This window comes from Oncorhynchus clarkii, chromosome 9, assembly GCF_045791955.1.
Source record: "Oncorhynchus clarkii lewisi isolate Uvic-CL-2024 chromosome 9, UVic_Ocla_1.0, whole genome shotgun sequence".
Classification (NCBI taxonomy): Eukaryota; Metazoa; Chordata; class Actinopteri; order Salmoniformes; family Salmonidae; genus Oncorhynchus; species Oncorhynchus clarkii.
The window spans coordinates 53,200,415-53,217,108 of record NC_092155.1 but is presented as its reverse complement, the minus strand read 5'-3'; the positions used below and the strand labels follow the sequence as shown (position 1 = coordinate 53,217,108).

The 16,694-nt window shown below is 40.0% G+C and overlaps 1 protein-coding gene across 6 annotated transcripts in view; it reads left to right on the top strand.

Moving 5' to 3' along the window:
- The window catches only part of LOC139416532 (castor zinc finger 1), a 256,197-nt gene that overhangs the window by 159,935 nt on the left and 79,568 nt on the right, over positions 1-16,694 (top strand). The gene's annotated exons all lie outside the window — the stretch shown is intronic.

Sequence of the window (16,694 nt, the reverse complement as noted above, 5' to 3'; positions counted from 1 at the left end):
CTCGTCGTATAGCTGTGTACTGTATGTTTGTGTGTTTGTTTGTTGCGCATGTGTGTTTTTGTTCTCCTCTCTGTATCTGAGTGTGTGTGTGAGTGTTTTTCCTATGCGTAATGTAATTATTTTCACCATTGATACATATGACTGTGTTACTTTTCTGTGAGTCATTCTGGACTCACACTGACTGTAATCTAACTTATTTCTGTTTCACGCAATTAATTTAAACAAACACTGAAGATAGCAATAAACATAGTAAATTCCTGTTTATAAGTTCCTGAAATCACTATTTTGGTGAAAGATTGTTCATCATTTTGAAAGCAGCCTTTTGTATGGCTAAAAATTACAGAACATTGCTGAGAAAATTTGGTTGATGAAATTGTTTGATATATTTTTTCACTTTCATATTCATATAAACTTAACTGAATTATGCATTTTTACTACCGTTTATTTAAAGTACTTTTTGATATAGTGTACAATGGGTTTTTCTATAACTAAGCAGTGTCCTTTTCCTGTATCATATTTGATACCTTCGAATAAGAATTCATTTTCTCTCTCTCTCTCTCTCTCTCTCTCTACTGCACCTGTCCTTATATGTTGGAGGGCCCTACACAGTTTCATTCAACATTAAAATAACGTGTTTGAGGTAGAAGCAAAGGATGCTAATACTTGATAATACAATTCTTATGAACTGTGGCGTTCAGTGACAATCAACTTGTAGACCATTTTGCCGACAAACTTGCACAAACAGACCTAAGGGCTTGGCTATTATCTCGATGTTACCTTGGTTGTCCTGAATTATAGTTTTGAAACTACCAGTAAACAAGTATAACCCTCGATCCACCCAGACACACCCTAATTTCAAACTTTTCACTCAGCTCAGAAAAGGTTGTTTTTTTTAAACTTGTTTATGAGTCATAATAGCGATTGCCTTCTCCCTCAGTGAGTTGTCTGATTAACCCTTGGTGGGACTTTCTCCACCTTTTACGGCCCTCTACAAAAAAAAGGGTGAAATGATGGGGGAAAACAAGACCCGAGGTCTTGCAGCCTTCCATAACCTTTTATCACAATTTAGCCATAACCCGAATCAATTTGATGTCTTAAGCAATAAAAAATGCTGTTGCTGTCCTGATTCTCCGGCTCCTCGGATGACAGTAAATTTACATTTTTTAATTAAACTAGCTGGAATTTTTATGAGGGGGCTGGGTTATGCTAATGAGAATGTTGTGTACCACAGATTAACAGAGTTTTGAAATAAATTTAGCAGGGCGACGTTTGGAGGGGAGGGGGGGGTGGAATGCAAGCCATTGTCTTTAACCCCTTTTATGCCGATTTCTTCTGGGGGACTCTGGTTATTCTGTGGAGCCCTGTCAGGCAAGAGTGCATTTTAGCAATGAGGTGATTAGTATCGCCATGTCAACCGAGGCAAAACATTAGAATTCCCAATATATTATTTACATCTTGCTGAATACAACACATAAAGGTGTGCTTTTCTTATCACTGACATATCGGAATATGTCATTGTGATGACTGACTGTTTGTAAATGACAATGAAATTCTGTATTTTCAAGCACAACAAAAGTTCATACTTTAGTACATTTTTAAAAACAGAGTTATGCAAAACTGTGAACGATTTAAGACGTATATTCACTAGGCTATTTATCTACTTAATTTGTTCACAATTACATTTCAATAATTTCCATATTGTAGTTTTGCCACAGGTAACTTTCATATCAATTAGTTAATTTTAATTTCAAATCAAAACACACATGTACGAACAATTATTGGGGCATTGTTTAAACATAAAAAAAAAAAAAAGTGTCATAGTTAATCGCAATGTATATGTTTGTGTAGTTTTATGGTCCGCTCTGAGTGAGTGTGTGATTGATGTTATGTGAAGCTGTGTGTGTTATACCAGGCTTTAGAACAGCTAGAGGGAGAGAGTGAGGGAGCGAGAGAGAGAGAGAGAGAGAGAGAGAGAGAGAGAGAGAGAGAGAGAGAGAGAGAGAGAGAGAGAGAGAGAGAGAGAGAGAGAGAGAGAGAGAGAGAGAGAGAGAGAGAGAGAGAGAGAGAGAGAGAGAGACAGCTGAGTCCTGCCTGAGCATGTCCCCGTCATCAGACACAAGCCACCCTACACCATAATTACCTTAGTCCCCCCCTAATACCCAATTCGCACCAACTCCCCTTTTTTTGTACCAGCAGACAGGGAGGAACATCCGAGATCAAACGCTCAAATGCTTAAATCAAGTCCAGATGCACATGGACGTCCATACATCTCCCGGGCAGCAGTAGGCAGGCAAAGCGTTCAGGGGGGCTACTTGATATGGGCCAGGAGCAGGGGCAAGTGGCATGGCCGCCCCCTTTCTTCACTCCTGTGCACTCATGCAGTGGCCAGCACCTAATTAAAACCTCAAAGCTCCCCGTCACCAATCTGGAGTAATGGCCTTATTAATACTCGGAGAGGAAGTACTCCAGAATAATAAACAGGTTGCACCTTTAGGCCTTCGTTATGTCTTTATTATCCTCAAATCCACCAAGGCAATTTAAAAAATAATAATAATAATATTACTAAAAACGTATATGTCCCAGCTAAAGAACGATTTAAAAATATGTGTTATTATTATTATTATTTTGTATTATATTCTTTCAGTACAAGTATAATTGCAAATATGTTTCTTTTGTGTCTTGAGTGTCTCATACATTTACAAAATATGTCGAATATGCCAGAAAAAAGCATGACATTTGATAAATTGACATCTTTATATTTCTCAGATTTGTGTGTAGGTTGAGTTGTATTATCTTCTTTCTGCTATAACGCCATGAAATAAAATACGAGGAGGATATCATCTCAACTTGTTAATCTGAAGCCCCAATGTGCAATGTCATGTATTCACATGTGCAGAGTCAATAGAGAGGCTTCTCTCTATGGCTTTTATGCTGCTCCGTTTCATTCACAATTTTACATATGAAATTATAATTTCATGCAAAGTATGGGAGAAGAATCATCTGGGCTCGTTGATATGCCATATAAGAGAGAAAAGGAGGAGAAATGTGGAGACAATTAGCAGTGTGAAAGACTATGCTGCATTTGTCTGAAAAGCACAGGCTTCACTGGCCTCGAATGAATTTGCATGCTTCGCTTATCGAAGCACACTTATTAGGCCCGTCTGAAAGAGAGATTAAGCCGGCACAAAACACGTTGACTAATCCTTTTAAATATGGCAGGGGGGTCTCGAAGGTGTGAACCACCCCTTATGCAGGTTAGGGTGGCCAGGATGGGTATGGTATGTGACAGTGTGTGAGTAGCATGGAGGACCTGGGACAGAAACGTTGGGTTAACTGTTTAATGATAGGGACAGTGATTGACATAGATAAACTATCAGCATTTCATCTCTCTGGAGAGTATCTCAACCTTCTCATCTCTGGGACAAATACAGGGGAAGGGTCAGCGGGGTCGGGTGGTCGTAAAATCACATTTTGTCATGTAACATCAGTTGTAGTTTCAGTGGAGTGGGGTTGGGGTTATGAGGTGTTGTTTTGAATTTGTCCTCTCCTTCCGTTTCGATATAACTTTTTGATAGGGAAAAGAGAGAGAGAGAAAAAGAAACAAACATGTACGTCTCTTGTCTGTCACCTTCGTGTTTGCACTGCCGAGCTCCAGAGCCAATACCCCTGTCCTCTTTGGTAATTGACTGCAAACAAGGACGCCGATGGCTTTTAGACAACCGCCCCCAGTCCCCTCCCTCCCTGCACCTCGTGTCCCCAACTCACCGCGTCCCCAACCCACCACCCCTCAACCCCAGGTTCCCCTGATTCGTTGTGTTTTTTTATTTTGACATTCTATTCACTTGGGTCAGTAAAAGGCAGCACCAGCAATAATTACTGTCTGTACATGATAAATCTAAAGCACAGCTGTTCAATTCTGTCATTTGAGAGAGAGAGAGAGAGAGAGAGAGAGAGAGAGAGAGAGAGAGAGAGAGAGAGAGAGAGAGAGAGAGAGAGAGAGAGAGAGAGAGAGAGAGAGAGAGAGAGAGAGAGAGAGAGAGAGAGAGAGAGAGGGAAAAAACAGGGGGCTCAAGAGTTTGCAGTTTGCCTGATTTTTTTATTTTTTTTTACTCTGTAACTTGATCGGATTACATGGTTCTAGGGCCCACACCTGTTAAGAGGCTGTTAGCGGAACAGTTGGCAGTCCTGTGCACAGAACATTTTTTTTTTTTTTTTACTGCTTGTTTTTTTCTGAGACCCCTTTTGGGGATTTCTCCCTCTATGTATGACATAAATTCTATCCTTTGGGGGGGGGGGGGGGCTCTGGCCTCAGTACAGGTTAATGAGGGGAGCGCATGGTGTGTGAGGCTGCGTTAATGGTTGTGTGTGTGCTTGTGAGAGAGAGGCCAGGTCATCTGACATCTTTCCCCCTCCCTCTCCTGAGACATGTTGTCTGCCATCAGTTTTGCTTCACTCCCAGACCTCAGTCAGTCTGGAGCCGACCACGAACGATGTCCACACACACACAAGTAATGCGGCAGCAAGTGAGAAAATAATTGGATTTGCTTTGTTCTGCTGCAAAGGGATGGGGGACAGGTGTTGTCACTGTGTCAAAAAGAAGAGGTTTGGTTGAGAACATGTGTTCCGTTTGTTTAAAACAAACCTCAATACTGGCTAAATGAGGCAATTCATATGACACCAATTAAACATCTGAAATGCAGATACACCTAAAAAGAAAACAAGTTCATTTGATAGTTGTTCATGCTTTAAAGCAGTTTGTGGAGTTTCTGCAGCTTATGTGTGAAGTTCAAAATTAGATTACATTTGTAGGTTGTTTTTCTGTCTTACTGCGATGTCTCACAATTACCTTATTTGGCAATCAGCAGTAACACAGCTCTTCAGCTTAGTCGCTGTATGTGGAAAACATACAGCGAATGCTACATATTCCCTAGCTGTGAATAGGACATTATTGGACAACATGATACGACTTGAGAAGACTATGAAATATTTCTCACCGTGCCTCATAAACGTCACGTTTTCGCCCCCACATGTTATTGACACACAGCAGTTGCCACAACTGCGCATTGCCTCGATGACTCCCAAAGTTAAAAAAAATACAAATAAAATAAGAAACACAAGCGAAGTTAATAACTATCATTTAGTAACTTTTTTAATTGTCCTGATACATAATAGGGATACGACAATAAAAAAAGGAGCAATGCGACATTAAGGCTTTTATCTTTCTCATCTGCTCTGTGCCCAAAGTGTCATGTCTAGAACTGTACCAGCTGATCTTCAGAGTAACATAACCAGTAAGGGCTTATTGTTTTAACAATATTGGAGGCCCCCTCTCATGCCCCTCACCCACGTTCCCTCTGTTCTCTCCCTTGATTCATTTCACCGACTGTCCTCGGTTGCTGGAAAATGGCGTTAATTTTTTTATTACCTGTTTGACTCTCCAGCCTTATTACTGGAGCCCCTTAATGTTCTCCGTAACCGTGGAAACCAGATGAATAAATGTCCGCCAAAGAAAATTAGATGATTAAACAGGTCACCCTTGCAAAACAAATTCGCTTGGTCGAGCGCAATTTGTGTACCGAGTGGCTGTCTTAACAGTTTGCTAACAAGGGAATTGTTTGTTGGGCTAACTGAGAGAGAACCGAGAGGAAGGGGACAATACAGACATCTGGAAAGGGGGGACTTGAAAAGGATTGAAAGAAACGCTTGTGATAATCGTTTAGGTTTAGAATACAGATCTTAAAATAATTTATAAGTGGCTAGAATACACACGTTTCACAACTGTTTTAGCTTTCTTTTCAGTCCAGTCACACGTATTCTTATTTTCATATTCATGTACCAAATAAATGTTCCTGTTATTGTACAGTAACTCTGCCCCTCGGATCCTTTGTACAGAACCTACAAATATGACAGTTAGAATGTAATACTTTTGAACTGTACTACTGAGCACGAGAGCCTCCCCAGTTTGAGGAAATGCTCCTTTCCAGTGTGTATTCATATCAAACCTCACCACAAACATGCAGAAGTAACGTTTAAGTTTAAAGGCACCCATGCGTGTTCATCATCAGATCCTTCAGGCTTGTTGTCCGCAATCAGTGAAGAGCAGTGGCAAATAGAATTTCCCTCATTTACCAAGCAACCAATCATTACTGGTAATTGTCCTTGAGGCCATCTGTATGGGATAGATCGTCCTCTGTCCCTGTTATAACAGAGATGTCCCTTGTCCCAAATGGCACCCTATGGTCTTTATAGTGCACTTCTTTTGACCAGGGCCCATAGGGCTCTGGTCAAACGTAGTGCACTATTTAAGGGATAGGGTGCCATTTGGGACACAGAGATGGTCATGAGCTTACATTGACATGTAGCGGCTAGTACCGCTCTAATATGCCAGTCACAGCACCAGCAAGGAGACTACGTAACCCTTTCATAAGCAATGCAAAACATCCTGTTTAATGCACATCCACGACAAACTGTAGGTGATGATTTAGGATGTATAAAGCATGTCGTTTTTTTGTTGTAAAAATGTTTTTTTTTGCATCATCTATGAATAATGTTTTGAAGGTTTTCTGTAGAGCCACTCGCTAGTGTCACCAAGTATTTTTCCCATGTAACTCCCCCACCCACCAGCTCTAACCCTAAACCCCCCTTTCTCATAGTTGTTTTACCATCCTACAACTCATTGTAGACAAAAATGGCCATATCATCCATTTTTACTGTTTGGTGTTTTCATGTCCTGTAAATAAGAGTTGGCCTGGGCGGATTTAGCTGTCTAACGATAGGGCAAAACACGCAGACTTGGACTTAAAACCATGGCTGCGATTCCCATTGTGACCACAAATCATAAATGTTGGCGACTTAGCGGTGGTGTTGTTTATGGAAGGACGCCATGCTACGCCACTCAAGGGTGTTGGCTGTTTACACTGAAGCGCCACCACTTTACTTGCATTCGCTCTAAAACAACACCCCCCCAAACCATCCTTTTGGTCCCATCTCTAAAGTTGACCCCACATTTATAAACAAAGATTAAGGGGACGGTCCACTTTAATGGGAGGGGTTGTTTATGATATCTTTTGATCCATCAGCAGGACCAATGATGGTGAGCTAGGATGCATTTATTTTTTTTTTGGGGGGGGGGGGTATTTCTACGTCTGAAACTGGAAAGCACTTGTGCATTATTGATGTTTTAATTTGTGCAAATGCCTGAGTCTTTGTTAAGTGATTATAGTGCTAGAGAGATAACAGGGAGCTACTTATCTTCTATGAAACAAGAGCTCGCTCACTGCCCACACCGAGAGAAGCTATTGGAGTAAATCTAACCAGTTCCGTGCAGTAGCCTACCCACACTTTGGCTTGGCAGAGAGGGGGGAGGAGAGAGGGAGAGAGAGAAAGAGTCGAAAATATCAACGTGTCCGAGATAAAAAAGAAAGTCAGTTTATCCTTTGTACTTATTTCAGTCTTGCCTCTCCCATTTATGATGCTGTTGTATAGGCCTTTCACATCCCTTATCAAAAATGATTTGCTGTAAATATAATAAAAGTGACCTGAAAAGGCCAATAAGCAAATATTCTGCGTGACACCCAAGGCAACTGACCTTGAAAAAGAATGCAAAGTTATAATGCCCCATGCATGCAAAACAAACCAATAAAAGAATGCCCATGGAAAGAGAGGGAGTTTAGGCAAATATAAGAAAGAGCGGAGAGGGACTGGTTTTTTATACCCTGATTAACTAGGAACAAAGGTTCATAAATGTTTCCATGACGTGGTTTTGTGCCATTGGAACCCAATCATTTATAACTGCCCTACAGCAAGACAACTCATCAGATAAACAAAGGGAAATAAAGTATGGCGATAAAGTTGTGCCGACTACATTTAGTTGTTGTGCCATACTAATTCTAATTTAATCTTGCCTACTAAATGTGCATAGTGTATATATTAGAACAAGTATGAGCAATTTTTTCACATCTGAGAGAAAAATGGAGTTTGTAGATAAAGTTGCATCTGCTACATTTAGTTGAGTTGTGTCTACTACATTTAGTTGAGTTGTGTCTACTACATTTAGTTGAGTTGTGTCTACTACATTTAGTTTGTTTGTGTGTACTACATTTAGTTGAGTGGTGTCTACTACATTTAGTTGAGTTGTGTCTACTACATTTAGTTGAGTTGTGTCTACTACATTTAGTTTGTTTGTGTGTACTACATTTAGTTGAGTGGTGTCTACTACATTTAGTTGTTGTGCCTACTACATTTAGTTGTTGTGTCTACTACATTTAGTTGTTGTGTCTACTACATTTAGTTGTTGTGTCTACTACATTTAGTTGTTGTGTCTACTACATTTAGTTGTTGTGTCTACTACATTTAGTTGAGTTGTGTCTACTACATTTAGTTGAGTTGTGTCTACTACAGTTAGTTTAGCTGTGCCAAGCAAAAATATACTTTTTCTATTTTACATCTGAGAACGATCAAGTCATCCATAGCACAAAGTCACATCAGTGGTGCTTCACTGTGACAGGCTTGTCTCCTTGTATGCAAACGCTGTTTGGCGTGTAGGCCGAAGGTCGCAGTAGACGGTGGTGATGAGGTTACAGCTCCTCCTCTGCTGTTTGCTGTCTCTATCATCACCGTCTCCAAAACGAGCCTCTATCGTCCTCCTGGTCTCCCTTTCTCCTACAAAGGGCTCCGGCTCCAACTTGCAGCTGTTCACACACAACCTGTCTGACTATACCACACAGCACACACTATCATACCTGGGAAACACGCTACATTCACCAACCTGGAACCTCATACAGCTTCTATCAATGCCAATGATCTTTTTGAGAGCTATAGACTTGGTTCAGTCCTAATTCATTACTTGTTGTGTTACGGCCGTTTTCTTTGTAAATATCATCAGTTGGAGGCTGGGGGGATAGCTGTTGCCGTCTGTTATGAGCTCCCTGGTGGAGTTACTGTACAAAAACCGCGCACGCACGCACACAGACACACACACACACACACACACAGACACACACACACACACAGCCACACACACACACACACACAGCCACACACACACACAAATAGTCACAGGCTTCCCCAGGCATTTACTGCTTTATGAAGCTGTCTCATGAACCCACCAGCAGAACATGAGAATACAGAAAGAAAAGCCCACATTACTTTGATGATTTGGTGTCATTTGTGGACTACAAAATGCTGCATTTATTGTGTTGAGGGAGAGGAGAGAAATTCAGAATTTCAATTAGCGTACGTAATCGGAACCTGCCCGCTTTGATAGGCATTTTCTGAAAAGGAATACAGCGGCACTTGTAAAACATTAATTAAGTGGGGAGTTTTTTAAAGGAACGGGTAAAGTGTGCTTTATGCGGGAATAAAGGACATTTACCTCACACAGAGGCCGTTTCAACGCTTTGAGTGAAGAGAGAGGGAAAAAAGGCTTTAATTTAGAGCTTTCAGTCATGCTATAAAGTAGACGATATCATATATGAATGCCAGCTTTTTCGCTGAAGAACAGAAATCTATCCGTGGCCGAGTGAAACCCGAGCCAGCCCGAGGAAAACAAGCCTCTATATTAACCACTTTCTACATGACAGATGACATTTAGGCCGTCTTTTGGATCACATTGCTCTGACATGATCTCTTACTTTGCCAGACCTTCGATAATTAATGGTTGATATGAAATGTTAATCGTAACTTGATATCAATTCTTTTTTTGCTATTATCCCGCATAAAGATGATTACGGAGAGCACACAATATTGCATTTAAGACTGGAGATTTTTACTATCATGGTTGGAGAATGCATTCTCGAAACATTCCGAATGTAAATGGGCACTATAATAGAGTGCTGTGGTTGATTGTACATGTCCATGTTTGATTGGGACTGTGGTATGTTTGTGTATGTTGTAAGGGACTTAAAGTCCTTACTCCAGTCTCCTTTTCAGCTCACTTATTAGTTGATTTACTTAACAATAGGGCACATCTCAATAGGGGGTCCAGGTATCCTCATGACATGACACAAGTGGGAGGGTGGGCCTTTCCTCTTTTGTTTTCTATTGCTCCTCAAGCAAAGGGGGATGCCGATGACAGACCAACTCCTTGAATGGCCTACTCCAGGAAGTTAGCGCTTGTGTCTAAAAAAAACAACAACACAATTTTGCTCAAAACATATATTTTTAACCTTAAGTATGTGTACATTATTTAAACGTACAATATTGTTTTTGAACAGGAAATGTCTATTAATCTTTCTTGGAAATAACACTCTGTGTTAAACAAGTCTTAGTGGCGTTGCTAGCTGAAATGTATAACCCAACCTGCACTTGTTGCCCCTATAGGGTTGTTACAGTATCTCATGTTGAATACCTTTTTACCTCGTTTTTGTTACAGTATCTGTCATTTTGTGTGCTTTTTGCCTATTGTTTGTGTTTTATTTTACAATGTCTCTTATTTTGTGTGCTTTTTGCCTTGTTGTAGTTACAATATCTCATTCCCTATGCTTTTTACCCAGTTGGAGTTACAATATCTCATTCCCTATGCTTTTTACCTAGTTGTAGTTACATTATCTATCATTCCCTATGCTTTTTACCTAGTTGTAGTTACATTATCTCTCATTCCCTATGCTTTTTGCCTTGTTGTAGTTACAATATCTCATTCCCTATGCTTTTTACCTAGTTGTAGTTACATTATCTCATTCCCTATGCTTTTTACCTAGTTGTAGTTACATTATCTCTCATTCCCTATGCTTTTTACCTAGTTGTAGTTACATTATCTCTCATTCCCTATGCTTTTTGCCTTGTTGTAGTTACAATATCTCATTCCCTATGCTTTTTGACTTGTTGTAGTTACATTATCTCATTCCCTATGCTTTTGACCTTGTTGTAGTTACATTATCTCTCATTCCCTATGCTTTTTACCTAGTTGTAGTTACATTATCTCTCATTCCCTATGCTTTTTGACTTGTTGTAGTTACATTATCTCATTCCCTATGCTTTTTACCTTGTTGTAGTTACATTATCTCTCATTCCCTATGCTTTTTACCTAGTTGTAGTTACATTATCTCATTCCCTACGCTTTTTACCTAGTTGTAGTTACATTATCTCTCATTCCCTATGCTTTTTACCTAGTTGTAGTTACATTATCTCTCATTCCCTATGCTTTTTACCTAGTTGTAGTTACAATATCTCATTTCCTATGCTTTTTACCTAGTTGTAGTTACATTATCTCTCATCCCCTATGCTTTTTACATAGTTGTGGTTACAATATCTCATTCCCTATGCTTTTTACCTAGTTGTGGTTACAATATCTCATTCCCTATGCTTTTTACTTAGTTGTAGTTACAATATCTCATTCCCTATGCTTTTTACCTAGTTGTAGTTACATTATCTCTCATCCCCTATGCTTTTTACATAGTTGTGGTTACAATATCTCATTCCCTATGCTTTTTACCTAGTTGTAGTTACATTATCTCTCATCCCCTATGCTTTTTACCTAGTTGTAGTTACAATATCTCATTCCCTATGCTTTTTACCTAGTTGTAGTTACATTATCTCTCATTCCCTATGCTTTTTACATAGTTGTAGTTACAATATCTCATTCCCTATGCTTTTTACCTAGTTGTAGTTACAATATCTCATTCCTTATGCTTTTTACCTAGTTGTAGTTACAATATCTCTCATTCCCTATGCTTTTTACCTAGTTGTGGTTACAATATCTCATTCCCTATGCTTTTTACTTAGTTGTAGTTACAATATCTCATTCCCTATGCTTTTTACCTAGTTGTAGTTACATTATCTCTCATCCCCTATGCTTTTTACATAGTTGTGGTTACAATATCTCATTCCCTATGCTTTTTACCTAGTTGTAGTTACATTATCTCTCATCCCCTATGCTTTTTACCTAGTTGTAGTTACAATATCTCATTCCCTATGCTTTTTACCTAGTTGTAGTTACATTATCTCTCATTCCCTATGCTTTTTACATAGTTGTAGTTACAATATCTCATTCCCTATGCTTTTTACCTAGTTGTAGTTACAATATCTCATTCCTTATGCTTTTTACCTAGTTGTAGTTACAATATCTCTCATTCCCTATGCTTTTTACCTAGTTGTAGTTACATTATCTCTCATTCCCTATGCTTTTTACCTAGTTGTAGTTACAATATCTCATTCCCTATGCTTTTTACCTAGTTGTAGTTACATTATCTATCATTCCCTATGCTTTTTACCTAGTTGTAGTTACATTATCTATCATTCCCTATGCTTTTTACCTAGTTTTTCATCATAATGTCATATCAGGACAGACTATGTTTTATACCCTAATAGATCATTTACTCTGTACATAAGCACCACAATAGGGCTGAACTGACTGTGAAATGGGAACTTCCTACTATCACTGGTATCAGTTAAGGCCAAGGTTGTCGAAGGTAGAATATTCCCACATATGCAAGAGAGTAAAGTGCAATAGTTGATGATTATTGAAGTTTATGATGAGCATATCTCTCAACAAAGAAAAAAGAAAAAGAAAGGGCCTCTTCACATGTTTTTTGAGTTGTTGTGAATGTTGTCCATATGCATTTTCCACAGACAATTGTAAATCCTCTTTCGGTTGGCGACGATGAGTACACATACAGATGATGCATTAAAACTCCCATAACTCGCACACCCAGCAAAGCTCAAAATCAATTGGAATGGATAGTTAAGCTGGCCCCTAAAAATCAATGAGCAATTCATGTCCTTGATCAGTGTGTCATTTCTCTCAATGTTAGAGGCTAAAAAGCTATCAGAGCAGGACACACACACACCCTTAAAAACGTTTGTGTTGATGAAGAATAAATACACGTACATAGGGTTCTGTGTAATTAACAATGATTTCTGTTTGATTAGTTTAAATATAGGTTTTTAAGCATGTCATCATGCCAATAGTTGGTTATACAGGACATTGCTTTACATTAGACTGTGTGTGTTATTGATATTTGGCCAAGGCCTCACATACAGTATACTGATACATTCTTTCTGGCTATAAATCCTGTATGAACCCACATTTACAGAAATACAGTTAAATGACGTGGGGAAATGTTATCTGGGTTGGACTCCATTGGTTAATATCGCAATCAAGCTATCAAAAAATATCAAAGGGTCAAATTTCAAGGCTTTTGTCCTGCAAAATGTCGCAATCAATTTGCATGGCATACCAAGCCTGAAAAACAGAAAAAGCTATAACCGCACACATATACACACACACACACACACACACACACACACACACACACACACACACACACACACACACACACACACACACACACCACACACACACACACACACACACACACACACACACACACACACACACGTCTCCCTTTCCGGTATAGAGGGTAAGAGGATAAGGTTGACCAGATTAAGAGGAGAAAAAAATGCTGTATTTCAAAATAGTAATTTTGTCCTTATTAATGCCATTAGTGTAACAGTCAGCATGGATCAGATCAACGGATGACCGAAGTAACTCCTCTGTCTCGGCGCTGTGACGGGATCATGTCGGGAACAATTTGAGCATTTCGTGTTGACGAGTGAAGTTTCAAGTGCTGCAGTATATCCTGTAACCCCCCCCCCCCCCCCCCCCCTAAATTATGCCTATAGTCTCTCTCGCTCTCTCTCACTCTCACAGTCACTCACTTGGTCACTTAGTCTCTCTCTCTCTCTGTCTCTCTCTCTCTCTCTCTCTCTCTCTCTCTCTCGCTCCTTAAATACTTTTATTTAAATTCCCTACTAACATTAAGTTCTAGATGTCATTGCTGGCCAAGTCTCTCATTTTAGTGCTGTATTTTCAACCCACATTCAAGTAATGACAATGTGACTGTCCTTTCTGATTCACAGGACATTCTCTGAGGCTAACCAGCCACACTGTGATTCCTAGGCTGGCGTTTAAGCACAGTATTATTGGTTATATCACTTCTGAGAATGTTATACCAGTGCCAAATTCCAATCCTAGAGTAGAAATGGACAGCAATGTGATGCTGTTTCTAAAAGCAGAACTATCTATGCTCTTTTCCTATTATCAGTCCTCCAGTATCTCTTTCCCTCACTCTACTAAGCCTCTAAGTTCGATAGATATTAGCACAGAATAAACTGCCAGTTCAGTCCAGTTGCTCTTGCTAAACAGGTGGGCCTCCTGCGTGCCTGTGTTCTTGGTAACATTCTAAGGGGTATTCAGTCCATTCTGTCCCTAGCTAGGCTAAATGCCTCAGATTTGGGCGAAGAGGGCCTTCGAACCAGTTGTCACCTGTCATAAAGTTGGAGAGTTATGGGAGCAGTGGAGCAGTTGCTCGTCTCTCCTGAGGTGAGAAATGTTCCAGCAGCTGCCCTCAACTCCCTCCTCCGCCTCCTGTTTTTTTAAGGGGAGGATATTTTTTTTGTCATTTCCAATAAAGCAATAAATGAATGTTTGTGGCAACTGGGGCTGTAAGGGAGTGAATTCCAGCGTCGCACACTGTCACTCATAACCCTGTCCATCACCAGTCATAAAAACACACAAGGATTATTCCTTTTTTAGGAACGATTGGTCCATGCAGCTTCTTTTAGTTCCTGCTCCTTTTTACTTGTTTACCTAGCTGAAAATGACTTATTCCGTTCGTGCCACTAGCCTTGTTGTCTTTTCTTTTCTCTAACGTAGTGACACACCTCTGTGTATGTAGCCACTCTTCTGCTTCTCTGCTGCCTCTCTCTTTCCATCTCTCTCTCTCTCTCTCTCTCTCTCTCTCTCAATCCATCTGCATCATGTCAATCTGTCAGACTGCCAGTGTCTGTTCCAATTAGATTCCACTTAATACATGTAACCTCGATTAACATGCAATCAAGCCCAGATAAATCACGTCCTTTAAGTCCCCCCCCCCCCCCCCCCCATCCTCTCCTGTGTTGCTTTGCATCATTCTGTTTTCATCAACTAGCTTTACAGCCCACAATGTTTTGTCACACTGTATAAGATCACATGTTGACAATACGAATAGCTAAAGCTTAGTCAACATTGAAAGAAGGTAGGAGAAAAGGAGGTACAGTATATTTCTCCTCCGTGGTGGTTGTTCATTTTGTTTTGCCCCGGCATGCAATCATTTCACACCTCTGTTTGCAGTAATGTAAAAACTTCCTCTTGTGGTTCAAACTCTTTTTTTTTGTGCCATTTCGGGCTTCAGTGGGTGTAAGTTTCTTGATTTCATCACTTAGTTCAAGCATACAACACACACTCGCTGGAGTTCTACGATGCTTGAGGATGCAGAGGCAGCACTGTACTATAGTCTAATCAGTGATCCCCGTAGCCTGAGAGTGTTAGCATCCCTAGATTGCTGGTCAGGGTACAACACAAACAAGGCCATAGTATCAATCCCCCCCAAAAATCACACGAATGAATGCAAAATAAATCAGGCAACTAAATGAAGAGATGCATGTTCTTTCTCTGCTGACAACTGAAATACTTATCTGCCTCTGTATTAGCAGTAAACAAATACACAAAAACGAACATTCACCAGGGGATTGGGTGGATAGATAATAATAATGTATCTAAGTTAATAATTCACACTGTTTATGCTAATACCGTGGGGGACTGTTGAATTAACAAAGACAGAAACCTAAAAATACAAACTGATGCAAAACAACCTGGGGCAGTAAACAAGCACACACAGCACTCTGGGGTCTTGTTTTATTAACCGGCGGCTAAAAGGGCTAACATTGACACGTGGAACAGATTAGTCCTTTAATAACCGGGGAGGGTCAAGATGGCGGTAGGATCGGTGAGAATATCCTTGTCTGAGACTAGCGGCCTCTGTGTTTTATATCCCCGACTCCTGCCTCCAGGGGCTAGCCTCATGCTAACTATAAACAATGACCTATCTTTTAGCTTTAGTCTGAGGAGACTTGAACCAGAGATTATAGCTTCACCTCAGCAATAGTTTTTTTGCAAGCAGTGGGATGGTTCCAAGCTTACAAATGTTGGTTCCCAGAACATTGTGGGGAAGTAATTTTTCAAATAACCGAAGGAGAACCTTTAGGGAACATTCTGTGCTAGCTGGGTTTACTATGTTAACTCCAACAATCATGACTTTAGAGTTTCAATGTACCAACACTATTCAGGATGGTCTGCCTGCCTGTTTCCTAATGATACAGTAAACTACATTTAGAGTGATGTATTATTATTGCGTCTCGGCTGTGTCCCGCTCTGTTGTATTTAAAGTAGAAGCTATAGTCTAGTTCGAGAAAAACAGCTTTGTTTCATTCATCCGGCCCTACATGCTCAGGGTGAAGCTGTATGCCATTAATCGTTTTAAATATCTCAATGCTCCTCCATAGTCGACACGGATTGCCAGTTTGCAGAGTGTAAATAGGGCTGGGATTTAAATTAAGCTATGAGAAAGGCTCAGGTTGATCCATTTCTTATCTGCTGAGTTGTCAGCCCCAAGCCTTTTATGGGACTTTGGTAAATCTTACATGGACAAGGAAATTCACCAGTCCTGGCAATGTATTAGTAGCCTTTACACTTGTTCCCTTATAAAGGGTGTATCTTGTTACGCCCAGAATTGTGTACTATCTACTTTTCAACTTTTGTCAGAAAACATGATGAACTACCATTTTAGTCTTTAATTTCATGTACTACATTTATGAACTTTTGGTAAGAACAGAAGTCGTTCTTTGTCTGATTGAGTATTCAGTGTTCACCCAATAAC